Consider the following 15,591-nt stretch of genomic DNA (forward strand, 5'->3'; position numbering starts at 1 on the left):
AAGACTATAAACGCGACAGGTTGTGGGTTCAATTCCCACTCGAGAAAATGAAACATTTAATAATTTCATTTCTTCGCTCTGGTGTCAAAGAAAAGCGCGGCGTTGTATTCCACCACTCAACACGTATGCCTCTATAATTCGGCGGAAAGTAGGACACATATACTAGGCTTCCCTCTTCCTACCCTGCTACATGCGGGATAGAACGTGAACTTCAAAAAAATATAAAGTTTAAAATTTCCATCAAGAAACCCAACAAAAAACTACTTTCCACCAGTATTTGTTCATAAAATATCAGTTCTGAATGGAATAAGAGCTACGTAAATATCCTTAAGGCTTACATTTCCATTATCAACGTTATTGAAAGAGTCAACAACCGTACCCGAACTAGTTTAAGCTATCACAAAGGAACCTGTAAAGGTATATGCGTGGGTATCTACCGCATTATAGTAGTCGTTTAAATATATTATAATATGGAATACATGGTGTTTGAAATATATAAAACAAAAAATTTGATTATATATATAAAAATATAGATATTTCATGCTATAATACATTCAGAGGTAAGTGCCATTACGACTGCACTCACATAAGTGCATATTACCCGTTGGGATGTCCTACTTCGTGTAATTGGAGCATCAATATTCGATCGTACGAGCGCTGTGCATCATTTACCACCTCCTCCTCCTGTGCCGCCGGACCTTCATATTTCTGAACGTTTACCATTTATTCTCATTCATGACGCATAAAATCCATATGCTTCTACAATTAGATAGGTAATATTTTTAACGAGATCTGTAAAATACCTCGAGTATACCCAATAACTATGTAGTTCTAGTTCGAAGTACAAAAGATATGTTTTCTTTTAATATACCGAGTAAATATGTGGAGATGACAAAGAGAACCTTCGGATTTCCACATTCAGGCATTTGTGTGAATATATCTATCAAAATTCAAATTTCTAAAATATATTACACAAATCTATAATTGAATGTATCCTATCCTATATCTTATAAAACAAAGTCGCTTTTTGTGTCTGTCTGAACTTTCTAACTCTTCTTCTTCTAAACTACCCAACGGATTTGGATGCGGTTTTCACCATTAGGTCGAATATTTCTCAGGGAAGGTTTATATATAGTTTATTATTTGTACATTCTTATGTAAATTAACATAAATACGATAAATGTGTATAAAGTCCTACCCGCTGAGACACTTTGGCGCATGCGCTGCTTTAATGGTAAATACTACATGAAAAAAATGTACTGGAGTATTGTTCCTCTTAATAAGATCTACAAAAAAGTCCGCGAGAGCATATTTTTATCTTTTAAGGATAACGTGTAGTGATCATATTTCTGTCTAAAAATAGTAATTTCAATATATTTTTTATTGTGAGGGATATTTTTCCATAATGGTATTAATCCTTATCCTTTAAAATACTTTATTAAATTTCTACGTTAAACGAAGATAAAATTTGCTTTTTAAATTATTTCGAAATTGCGAATAGTTTTAGAGAAAAACGCATTTAATTATTGACACATCACGCCGTTCACACATCAACTGTATCGAGTCAAGTTTCACTTATCCCTTACTCTCAGCATATAAATAGTATATTAGTTACGTTGGCCATTTAATGTAGATCAAAACTGTCTTTTCTGTTTTTCATTTTAATAAGTACTTTAGAAGTTGTTACAATATCAAAAAATCCTTGCTGCGAAACGCGCCTCGCGACGTTATGCTTATACAAGCGAGTCCGCCGCGCCCGCCTGCCTTACACGCATCGGTGGTTCAGTGGTAGAATGCTCGCCTGCCACGCGGGCAGCCCGGGTTCAATTCCCGGCCGATGCATTCTATTTAATTTTCGTCACAGGCAGCCATGTAGTGCTTGCTTTTCATCAGGGACAGAATACCCTCTTCAGCATTAACCACAAGCTCGAAAAAAAAAAACCCGCCTGCCTTTATAGCAACGAAGATTTAGATGCGTTTGCACGTATTGGATAATTCGAGTTGAATGTATTATTTAATGTCATTTAACTATTTAAAAATAGTAATTTAAATATATTTTAATAAGTACTTGAAAAGATTAGTAGCACAGATTTAAAATTACGGTACCTACTAAAAAATCCTTGCTGTGTAAAACAATTGGAAAATCCTTATTGAAACTACGAAAATGCGGGTTGCATTAGGGTTTAATTTATTTTCACATTATCTTAAGTGCTTTGCAAACATACATTATATGAATAATCCAGTAGTAAAAGCGGGCGAAGCCGCAATAGGGTCGCTAGTATCTTATAAAACAAAGTCGCTTTTCGTGTCTGTCTGAACTTTCTAACTCTTCTTCTTCTAAACCACCCAACGGATTTTTATGCGGTTTTCACCATTAAGTCGAGTATTTCTCAGGGAAGGTTTATATATAGTTTATTATTTGTACATTCTTATGTAAATTAACATAAATACGATAAATGTGTCTAAACTCCTACCCGTTGAGACACTTTCGCGCATGCGCTGCTTTAATGGTAAGTACTACATGAAAATAATGTACTGGAGTATTGTTCCTCTTAATAAGATCTACAAAAAAGTCAGCGAAGGCATATTCATATCTTTTAAGAATAACGTGTAGTGATCATATTTCTGTCTAAAAATAGTAATTTCAATATATTTTTTATTGTGAGGGATATTTTTCCATAATGGTATTATTCCTTATCCTTTAAAATACTTTGTTAATTTTCTACGTTAAACGAAGATAAAATTTGCTGTTTACACTATTTCGAAATTGCGAATAGTTTTAGAGAAAAACGCATTTAATTATTGACACATCACGCCGTTGACTCATCAGCTGTGCCGACTCAAGTTTTACTTATCCCTTACTCTCAGCATATAAATAAGTATATTAGTTACGTTGGCCATTTAATGTAGATCAAAACTGTCTTTTACTGTTTTTTCATTTTAATAAGTACTTTAGAAGTTGTTACAATATCAAAACATCCTTGCTGCGAAACGCGCCCCGCGACGTTTTGCTTATACAAGCGCGTCATGAGCAGTCATCGGTTGTTCAGTGATAGAATGTTCGCCTGTCACGCGGGCGGCCCGGGTTCACTTCCCGGCCGATGCATTCTATTTAATTTTCCTCACAGGCAGCCACGTAGTGCTTGCTTTTCATCAGGGACAGAATACCCTCTTCAGTATTAACCACAAGCTCGAAAAAAAAACCCGCACGCTATAGAGGCATAGCAACGAAGATTTAGATGCGTTTGCACGTATTGGATAATTGGAGTTGAATGTATTATTTCAGCGCGATATATTTGGTTTCATATTTTTTATAGTAGTTATTAGTTGGTAGGCTTTTGTTTATAATTTCTTCCGTTTAAAAATAGTCATTTAAATATATTTTAATAACTACTTGAAAAGATTAGTAGCACAGATTTAAAATTACGGTATCTACTAAAAAATCCTTGCTGTGTAAAACAATTGGAAAATCCTTATTGACACTACGAAAATGCGGGTTGCATTAAGGTTTAATTAATTTTCACATTATCTTAAGTGCAAACATACATTATATGAATAATCCAGTAGTTAAAGCGGGCGAAGCCGCAAGGGGGTCGCTAGTTTGTATAATATATTTACATTGGAACCTACAGAAATTGAATAAGACCTCGCTTGCTGTAAGTCAATATTGGTGGAAAATTGTGTCGATCGTCGTCCAGTAATTTAATTGTTAGATTTGACTCGACAGGCCCTCGTCGCCCGCAGTAGGTACAAGAGTGCGCGCGTACACATGTACGTAATGCTGATTGACTCATATTTACCTTTGTTAACTGGATTGTGTTGAATTATTACAGAATTCCTCATCCCTCGGGAAATATATTGAAAATATATGAATAAATTATGCTTCCAATATATCTGTAGAGATATTATGAAATAATTTTATATGATTATTTTTAATATATTCTAGAGAATGTAAGATATCAATAGTTATTAATCACTAAGTATTTTTTTTACATTAACCTGTGAAGACTAGTAATATAGGTATTTATTTTATGAATCAAGAGTTAATCTTATATTTTAAAATTATGAACGTAAAGAAATCAGTTTGATTTACTAAACATAGTTAGTTCACTTTGTTTCACATTCTCGTCGCATCCCGTACAAAGCAGTGTAGCCAGATAGAACATAGAGTGTTAAGATACTCCGTCCCCCAATTTCTCCCGGATGGTGTGTTAAGAGGCGGTACACAACGCCGTGCTTTGCGTAGTCGCTAGAGCGGGAAATCAAAGTGTTAAATATTTCATTTCCTCGAGTGGGAATCGAATCCACAACCTATTGCGTTTACAGTCGCACCCTTATGCCGTGCGAGTGATCTCCAAGTAAAACATTATTTTATATTTTTCTTTTGCAGCTTTAAGTTTAGGCAATTTAACTATCTTAAAAATTTAAATTTATTAGAAGTTTATTCTATTCAAATGTTTTATTTATATTTTCACTTTCCTCACATGAATGTCATGAAAGAGTTCTAGGGCGAGCGCTCTTGAAGCCCACTCGAGGAGCGAGCAAGTTAAGGTTGACGCAAACGTAAGAGTCGTTTGTTTACGGCTCTTTTGTATAAATTCGTGTACTTTTTTCTAAGAGGACCGTTTTCGTAAAAAAATATATAAATATATATAGATAACAATGAACTTCTTATGCATATATAGGTCGTTGGTTGATTTTTTTGTAGTTTATATGAATCCGCCATTTAAGTCTCGAATTCGGGCGGTGAGTAAAGAATAAAGAATAACTTGACTCTAGATTTTCTCCGTCTACTGTTCTATGTACAGAATATGGCGTTAAGGTGCTTTATGTGAGATAAAAATATATAAAAAAAGATAACATACCGCTTAAGCATATTGTTATATTATAGTCAAATTATGCAAAATTCTTACATAAATCATAATTAATATGTCATTCAGGTGTATAAGCTATGTTACTGTCAAATATTCTTGCCAATCCATTCAGTAATTTTTGCTTTAAAGTGGAACAAACATCCATCCTTACAAACACATTTATTATTATATATTAGTAGAAAGTAGGATAAACTGTAAATTAAATTCTAGCTAGCTAGTATAATAGAAAATAAGAACTATACGAGTAGAATAAGAGTAACGATTCTTACAATTGTATTAAATGGAAGCTTTGCTATTTCGAAGCTCGAGTGAAATGTGTTAAGGAGTGCTACATATATAAATTGCACATTTCTTTGTTTCTATAAACAATATATCATTGTGCAGTACCCACTGCGCTTGCATTGCTTCCTTTGTACTTGTAAGCCCTGAGCGTGATAGAGTTATTTATTTCTACAGTTTAATATAGTTTCAAGATATATAGATATGTTACTGGAATATCCATCCATCACCCTTTCAACGTCCACTGCTGGACATAGGCCTCCCGTACTTCTCGCCACTCCGTCCGGTTCTGCGCCCTTTGAATCCAGCGGATTCCCGCTGTCTTCTTAAGGTCGTCGGTCCACCTGGTTGAAGGGCGGCCTGTGCTCCTTTTGCCGAGACGGGATCGCCATTCGAGGACCTTTCTTCCCTATCGGTTGTCGGCAACTGGAATATACTTACTGGATTTATTTTATGTATATTTAACATTGAATTAAAAAGGATTTGGTTGAAAACTGTTGTGTAGAATTTAGATTTAAACAGATATTAGTAAAGAAAAAACGGACACTAAATATTATTTTATTAATAAGAATCTCGGTGCGGCATGCGAACGTCACCAAATGGGCAACGGAGTGTCTTAACAGTTTTCCATGTTTTCTCTGTCAACTTTGCTAAGGGCTGGTTGCTGTAATCGATAGAAGCTATAATAATGATTAAATCAGGTTATAAGTTTATAAGGATTCAACTCTGCAACTTTTCACATTGTCGTATATAAAGTTCGGAAGGAGAACACCACGTGTGCGGATATATTTGAAAACTGAGTAAGCGGTTAAAAAAAAGGGTTTTTTTTATTCTTATTGTGTAGTATGTATATTGGAAAATCGTTATAAAAAATATTAAGAATAGTTAGAGGTATTAATAATTAAATTATAATATAGCTATAGGCTATGGCAATTCAAATATTTTAGCTGAGCTACAAATTTATTTAGCTTATAATTTTTTTTTATAATTTCTCACTAGTTTAATCCCTAAATATTATTCTTATAATATACTAGCGACCCTATTGCGGCTTCGCCCGCTTTTACTACTGGATTATTCATATAATGTATGTTTGCAAAGCACGTAAGATAATGTGAAAATTAATTAAACCCTAATGCAACCCGCATTTTCGTAGTTTCAATAAAGATTTTCCAATTGTTTTACACAGCAAGGATTTTTTAGTAGGTACCGTAATTTTAAATCTGTGCTACTAATCTTTTCAAGTACTTATTAAAATATATTTAAATATTTAAATTACTATTTTTAGATAGTTAAATGACATTAAATAATACATTCAACTCGAATTATCCAATACGTGCAAACGCATCTAAATCTTCGTTGCTATAAGGGCAGGCGGGTTTTTTTTTTTCGAGCTTGTGGTTAATGCTGAAGAGGGTATTCTGTCCCTGATGAAAAGCAAGCACTACGTGGCTGCCTGTGACGAAAATTAAATAGAATGCATCGGCCGGGAATTGAACCCGGGCTGCCCGCGTGGCAGGCGAGCATTCTACCACTGGACCACCGATGCGTGTAAGGCAGGCGGGCGCGGCCGACTCGCTTGTATAAGCATAACGTCGCGAGGCGCGTTTCGCAGCAAGGATTTTTTGATATTGTAACAACTTCTAAAGTACTTATTAAAATGAAAAACAGAAAAGACAGTTTTGATCTACATTAAATGGCCAACGTAACTAATATACTTATTTATATGCTGAGAGTACGGGATAAGTGAAACTTGACTCGATACAGTTGATGTGTGAACGGCGTGATGTGTCATTAATTAAATGCGTTTTTCTCTAAAACTATTCGCAATTTCGAAATAGTTTAAAAAGCAAATTTTATCTTCGTTTAACGTAGAAATTTAATAAAGTATTTTAAAGGATAAGGATTAATACCATTATGGAAAAATATCCCTCACAATAAAAAATATATTGAAATTACTTTTTAGACAGAAATATGATCACTACACGTTATTCTTAATAGATACGAATATGTCATCGCGGACTTTTTTGTAGATCTTATTAAGAGGAACAATACTCCAGTACATTTTTTTCATGTAGTATTTACCATTAAAGCAGCGCATGCGCCAAAGTGTCTCAGCGGGTAGGACTTTATACACATTTATCGTATTTATGTTAATTTACATAAGAATGTACAAATAATAAACTATATATAAACCTTCCCTGAGAAATACTCGACCTAATGGTGAAAACCGCATCCAAATCCGTTGGGTGGTTTAGAAGAAGAAGAGTTAGAAAGTTCAGACAGACACAAAAAGCGACTTTGTTTTATAAGATATAGGATAGGATTGTAACAGGTTCAATTACTATGAAATAAAATAAAACAAAAGCACGTGAAACCATTTAAACATAATCAGGTTTAAAATCACAACATAATTATTTTCGTAAATGACAATGACATTTCTCAATTAATACGTTTACCATATAATACTCATTAATAAATTATAATTAAGCTAATTATAATTTATCCACGAAATCAACCGAATGCACTAATTCTGATAATAAATAAAAAGAGTTCTAGAGAAATTATGCTGCTTACGATCCTTAGTATTTGTTATCTAAATAAATATTATAAAATAAAATTTAGGGCTTGCAACATTTACAATAGCATCAGAAAGAACTCGTCATTAATTCTCACGGCAACTCTTCAACGAGGGCACAGCATCACTACAAACTTGCAGATGCGAGTGTTTTACAATTTTCACACCACATTTCACGCTGTAATGGCTACTGAACAGGTCTCGTTAAAAGAACTGGGTCCGGAGGGAGACCCGCGCATTGCCTTACGATGTACCGCTGTATGTATTACGTCGTGCATATTGCTTGTAATTTGTGTAAATAAATATTCAAAGCCAGTTGGCGCATGTGGATCAAATGCGATTATAAACGCGACAGGTTGTAGGTTCAATTCCCTCTCAATAAAATTAAATACGTTTATTGTTTCGCTCTAGTAACGATTCAAAGCGCGGCGTTGGGTTCCGCCATTCCACACATAATAATTTTAGTTCGGAAAGTGGGGAACGGAAGTGTTTTAAAACTAGATTCCCTCCCCTACTCCCTATACGATATACGGTATACAGCTCTCACAATTCTTATTAAAGAGATTCCTCAAAATTAAATTATCATCTAAGCCTATTTTATATTCATTAATAATTAATTATTTATTAGCAATTTGACATTCGAGTTGAACAGTGGAATATTCGAGGTAAGAAACCACTTGTTCGTGTAAACACTTTGAAAGAGATGTATGTATGGGATTTGCCACATGAAATCTTGAATTTGCACTCAAAATGTATGCAAGCAGCCCGGCAAAGGGAACTCCGGCTAACAAAGTGATTAATATTCCAGTTATTGTGCTATGTGCAGTACGTACAGGTCTACTCGTATGCAGTGACGCGGGGGTGCCTGTGGGGGGCGAGCGAGGTGGGGGCTGTATACACAATGGGGGAAAATGAGAAACTTTCGTGAACAAATATTGAGCTGGAAATCTGAACGAAAGTTGACCAAAGTTTAATTTCAGTTTAGTTAATAAATATTACATACGTATGTTTATACTATTTGGTAATTTTGAGTAACAATTTTTAAATATTAAATGTGATAGTTAAGTATTTGTTTACCCCATCTAAGCCATATATTTATTTTAATAATTATAGAATATCATCAAATATTTGATATATTTGGTGTTTCTCTATATTTTTATTTATTCAAATATTTAAAAAAATCGTATATGTAGTGACCTGAAACACAAAAATCTATTATTAAGAAAAAAGTTAAGCAATTATTAAAGCATTAAAGATTAAATCCAAATGAAAAAGAAAAAGAACTATTTATAATAAGCACTTGAGTGAACAGCCACAAGCCTTTCATTTTCATTCACAAGTTAATAAAGCGGGTGAACTGTGGCCCGAACCAGCTTTACCGCTTCACCCATCACAAAGGCACAAAGCGGAGCAACACAAGCGCTGTATGAGATCACCAATAGTTTATATTAGACTAGCGGACGCTCGCAGCTTCGCTTGCGTATTTAAGGGTGAATTCTAATAACCCATGAAACATGTGTTCAATGAAATATTTTTAAGAGTCTAAAATTCAAATTTTATAAAAATCGGTGGCGATTTAAAGATTTTTCCATACAAACTTTCAACCCCTTACTTGCACCCTTAGGGGGTGAATTCTAGAAAACCATGAAACATATGTTCAATTAAATATTTTTAAGAATCTAAATATCAAATTTTATAAAAATCGGTAGCGATTTAAGAATTTTCCCATACAAACTTTCAACCCCTTATTTGCACCCTTAGGGAGTGGATTCTAGAAAACCATGAAACATGTATTTAATTATACGTTTAAGAGTCTGAATTTCAAATTTTATAAAAATTGGTGACGATTTAAAAAAAACCTATACAAACTTTCAACCCCTTATTTGCACCCTTAGGGGGAGAATTCTAGAAAACGATGAAACACGTATTCAATGAAATACTTTTAAAAACCTAAATTTCAAATTTTATAAAAATCAGTGCGGATTTAAATTTTTTTCCATACAAACTTTGAACCCCTATTTCACCCCTTTAGGGTTAAAATTTTTCAAAATCCCTTCTTAGTGGATGTCCAGATTACAAAAGTAAACATCTGTCCAAATTTAACGTTTCTCCCATCAGCGGTTACGGCTGTGCGTGCGTCTTACCTCAGTCAGTGAGGACAAGTCCTTTTATATATATAGATAACATTGTCTGTGCAGCACCGCACTTTACCAGCAATGCCTTTATGTTGTTCTGTTTATGTTTCAGCTTCAGCTAAACGCCACACCACCACCACCACCACCAATTATCACATTTTGCCATTTTAAATATCTATCTCGCGCGTCTATCTCCACCTGAAAGGCCAGCAACGCACCTGTAGCTCCTCTGGTGTTGCACGGGGTCGTGGGCGGCGGTGATCACCATCAGGTGACCCGAACGCTCGTTTGCCTTGTCCTTTTTCCATAAAATAAATAAATAAATAAATAAATACCGTGGGTTGATATTCCTGTATTTTATTTGATCAGACAAAGATTCTTTCACTAAAACCTCTGGTCAGTGCTGGCGCAGGGACACAAGCGTGTGTGTGACCACTTTGAAGGCACCAGATTGAAGAAATGAAAATATTAAATATTGAATTACCTCGAGTAAGAATCGAACCCTCTACCTATCGGGTTTACTTTGAATTTGCTTTTATAATACAAATCGTGTATAAGTATATTTTTATATTATACGAATATTTTCCACATATTATATATTATATAGAAAATAAGTAGAAATGTAAGCGTAAATGTTTTGTTGTGAGCTTAGACCGACATGTTAAACGTAATGGGTCGTTATTGTAGCCTCAGGCGTGAATTACTTCTACAGTTACATTGTTAGCCTTATTTATAACGACAGAGCGTGTGCGAATCTGTCCAAGCTTAATTACTGTGTATAACATATATTATAGCTTATTATATTATTTTTTTGTATCCCGCAAACAGCAGGGTAGGCAGAGGGAACCTAGCGTTAAAACACTCCGTTCCCCACTTTCCACCGAATTGAATTTTTGTTGGGGTTGGGTCGCGGATCTCTAACGGCTATTTATCCTATATGTTAGTTACGTAACAATGGAAAGTGAGTGGAAAAACATATTTTTTGTGTTTGCATCGAACATACCAAGTGTTTCTAATAAATATATTATATATTACAATAACAAAAGATTTTCGCGGCGTTGAGTTTCGCCATTCAACTTTATTTATCAATATCTCGAATATTACGTATGTGAATGTCTTAATACTAGGTAAGCATTGTCTCTTCTACGAGACCTTAAAGTACGAATATATCGTGCATATAATAGTAGCGTAGTACAATGGAAAGTGAGTGGAAAAACATATTTTTTGTGTTTGCATCGAACATACCAAGTGTTTCTAATAAATATATTATATATTACAATAACAAAAGATTTTCGCGGCGTTGAGTTTCGCCATTCAACTTTATTTATCAATATCTCGAATATTACGTATGTGAATGTCTTAATACTAGGTAAGCATTGTCTCTTCTACGAGACCTTAAAGTACGAATATATCGTGCATATAATAGTAGCGTAGTACAGCGGGAAAATAATATAAGAAAAAATAAAAAATCTCCTGTAAAATTTATTACATTATTATTTTGCATAAAATTTTCGATATTTAATTTATTTTATTTTATAAAAAACAAAAAAATTATGGACAAAATGTTTGAATCACCTGTTTTTAAAGACCTGCACTCGTTTAATTTTGCCGACATAGGCTATGGTGCAGTTTTGTGAATACGTCAATTATTTTTCGTTTTCAGTTTTAACTTTTAAGTTAACATCACACTATATTTTACGATGATATTGATCTGGTTTTTTACATATTTTATAAGAATCTTTCGAGAAGTAAATCAAAATAAAAATATTTTTTTATTATACTGTAAACAGAAAGAAAGGGTGCTAAAAACTATTTCCTTATAGCTGGTGACTTGTAAAAAATACATATATAATAATTGTAAATACTATATATGTTATTTAGTTAAAGTAAACCAAAAATAGATAGATACCTAATGCGTTAAACCTATATAAATAGCTAAATGAGCTTTTAAATTTTCGTTGTGTATAAGTTAAATTTATTTCTGCTCTCCGCTCAATACGAGATGTTGACGGAACTAAACGCCGTGCTTGCCAGAACTAGACTGCCGAACTATGTTACCTAACAAACTAACATATTTATAATTTTTTTACCAATTACTTAAATCCGACAGAATTATTTTTTAGTTCAATTAGTTTTACTATAATTTTGTATACAGTAAACTTAAAGGAACACCTAAGTATTACGACAATGTCGGCTCGATGGAAGTTCAGCTTTAAGCTCCACAGCCTGCAAGACCTGCAAATATTTCGCACTACGTGTAATTGGAGCATCAATATTCGCTGTTGTAAACATTTTGCATATTTCACGACTTAACAGAGTTCTGCTGGTACTGAAAATGGACAAACTTTTCTAGTAGTTTCCAACATTTTGTTTCGAAATATTAGTAAACTAAATAATATTATTTTATGTACTAAGAATGCCCTAATATGTAAAGATTATAGCCACTAGTTTAATAATGTGGGGCACAAGCGTGTATTGTACTCGACGGTTGTAGGTTCGATTCCCATTCGGGGGAATGAATATATTTATATTTATTAATATTCAGATACTAATATCATTGTTTTATTACAAAGATGTATGTTTAGTCTTAAATTATACAAGTAAATGCATAAAAAAATATTATTTCTATCAAATACAAGACATTTCTCGTATTTCTTACTAAGAAAGAATATCACCGAATATAAAGCCACGAGCTCTAGCTTCTGTAATTGTGTCCCAGTGAGAGTAAAAATATTTTAACCTTTTTCCTTTTCCGATTTCTCGGCGTAAAAAACTGTTTGTTCAATATCAACAGTCAACCTTGTCCTACTTCCGGATCAGTAAATTACTCACCCTCTATTTATACTAAGATATATATTGATTATTATATATACAAAATATACAAAAGCTCTGGAATCGATAAACTCGCACAATATTAGTTTAACATTTCAGGGGATATCTAAATAATATTTATGTCGAAATTATTGCTTACTTTTCCAGCATGGTGTAAACTTTAGTTTTTTTTCATCTTCACGATGTATTCCGCAGCAGGGTAAGCAGAGGGAACCTAGTGTTAAGACACTCCGTTCCCCATTGCCGATTTCTGGAGGCATTGTGTATTGAGTATATACTTATATGTTATAAACTTATATGTTACTAAAATATACTTATATGTTATAAAATTTTATAATGTACCTACTTAGAGTATATATTATGTAAAATAATATATTATATATTTTATAATATTCTTTAGTAACTATCTAAGGCATACAGTAATCCCAATATAGTGATAAATAACAAGCGCAAACGATACTGGGAAAACTACAACTTATATTAAACTACGAAATAAAATTTAAATTGCTTAGAGAAACAAATTGCTTTTTATATCCTCTAACTTTAACTTATTGCTTTAGAGTTGCAGAGCGTGAGTATGAAAAATCTTAATTGATTTTATACTGAAATGATCGCATATGTGATTTAACGTTTCAATTTTCAATTGAAATAAGTAATTTTTTTAGTAAAACTAAATCAAAGAACTAAATTATACAAATGAATAAAAAATTCTGTAAACTTCGTCTATACATATTATACTTACTTTCATAACTATATTACGCACACCTAGTTCTAAAGAGTGTTAATTCAAAAAAAAACTTTTCAGAAGAGGGTGTTATCAGACTGTAAAAGTTATATTTCCTACTATTTTATTATTTTGACATGAAAAAAAAATAAACATTTGGATAACAAAAGTTTTGGCAAACCAATATATCAGTCAAACGTATAGCTCAACGATATAGAGGCCAACGAAAACCAATGTCCAAAAAGCTATGAGTCTCAATAGGACCGAAAAAATCTTTTTTGAGTCCAAGAAAGATGTATCAACTAAACTTTAATTTAGTTTAATATACTAGAGTGGTTTAATTTTTTTTATCACATATTATTTCAGAAAACGTCTCGAGATACTTGCCAATTCGACTAACCTTTCAACGAATTATGAATTCTTACCTGCAAACCTCTCTATGTCCACGTAGCGTTTTATGAAATTTGAAATTCAGACTCTTAAAAGTATTTAATTGAACACGTGTTTCATGGTTTTCTAGAATTCTTCCCCTAAAGGTGCAAATAAGGGGTTTAAACTTTCTATGGGAAATTTTTTAAATCGCCACAGATTTTTATAAAATTTGAAATTTAGACTTAAAAATATTTCATTGAACACGTGTTTTACGGTTCATTATAATTCACTCCTAAGGGTTCAAATAAGCAGGCGACGCTGCGCGCGTCCGCTAGTCTAATATAAATCTAAGAAAAATAACAATATAAAAGGAGATACGAGTGAAGTATAATAATATGAAAGCTTTTAACATAAAATTTTAGGAAAGAAAGAAAATTGAAGGTTACTTATGTTTAATTTCAGCTTCAATATCAATCACGTCGTCTCATGTGCCAATAAACACGAAAAGGAAATTGAATTGAGGGGCGCATCATATATTCAAATTTCACGAAATGCCAATACTTCGTATTCCTTTGTCATTGCTCATGCGGTATTTTAGGGATTGAACGAGTAAAATATTAAAGATGTCGATTATATTAAGATGAACAATTGTTTTAAGAAATATTTTTAAATTTTTTTTAAAGTTGATGACAAGTCAAAATAGATATTTTTATAGCTATGATTCACAGAATAACATTAAATTTTAGTAAAATCTTGCATTACTGTGTTAAAAACACTCGCCGTGTTATATTCATATGAATTAATTGTCACACAAAATTAGTTTATAATTTATATTGCTATTATATAGAAAGATATAATTATGCACCTAAAGTGTAGGTAGGAAAGAAATACATTTCTTGGAAGAGAAGCGAAAGAGAGGCTTCCGTACCAGTTTCAAGATTGTAGGAAGTATAACTTAGAAAAACTGAGAAACTTAAGTTTGTATATTGACACGTTTTGTATGATTTTGAAGAACAATGGTTCCATATAAAAAAATAAAAAATATTTGATGTTAATTCAGTGCAAATGTTATTTTCAATTAACTCCGTCTGTACATTATAGTACATAAATTAATTTTTAACAAAAACAAAAACCGACTTCTAACAACGAACTAAAAAGTGAAAAATAATTTAACAAAGATTTTATAATTTTGAAGTCGGTGCCAAGTAAAACAAACAGGCTTAGTAATTAGATATTGTAGTAAGGTTGTTGTGGCAGTAGTTTGACACCGACTTCAAAATTATAAAATCTTTGTAAAATTATTTTTCACTTTTTAGTTCGTTGTTAGAAGTCGGTTTTTGTTTTTGTTAAAAATTAATTTATTTTATGATTTTATGTGATGGGTAGATCTTAAAATGATGCTTCTTAAACGAGTGGTGTTGGTGGTGGTAGTGGTTGTCAACGAGTGGTTGTGGTTGTCCCATGTAAAACTTCATTTAATTAGGTATTATTTTTGTGCAAAGTTACATTTTGGTATATTAACAAGAACATACATAAAAAGTATTCGGGCGAATTGGGAATCTCCCTTCTTTGAAGTTGGTTGAAAATGAACATCCTCTTTTTTGAGGTTGGTTGAAAAGAAATGCAATCATCAGGAATCTCCCTTCTGACATCAATTTAAAAAGTTTTTGCTTGTAACTATTACAGTATACTCGTAATCAATTTTTTACCAAAAAAAAAAAACTTTCTCAATTTTCTCCGGATTCCATAATTGAAACCTAACCAAACTTTCACCAAATTATCCTTAAAGTGTATCCTTTC

Source organism: Heliconius melpomene, chromosome 11, assembly GCF_056956725.1.
Source record: "Heliconius melpomene rosina isolate 202511_hmr_F chromosome 11, ASM5695672v1, whole genome shotgun sequence".
In the NCBI taxonomy this organism is placed as follows: Eukaryota; Metazoa; Arthropoda; class Insecta; order Lepidoptera; family Nymphalidae; genus Heliconius; species Heliconius melpomene.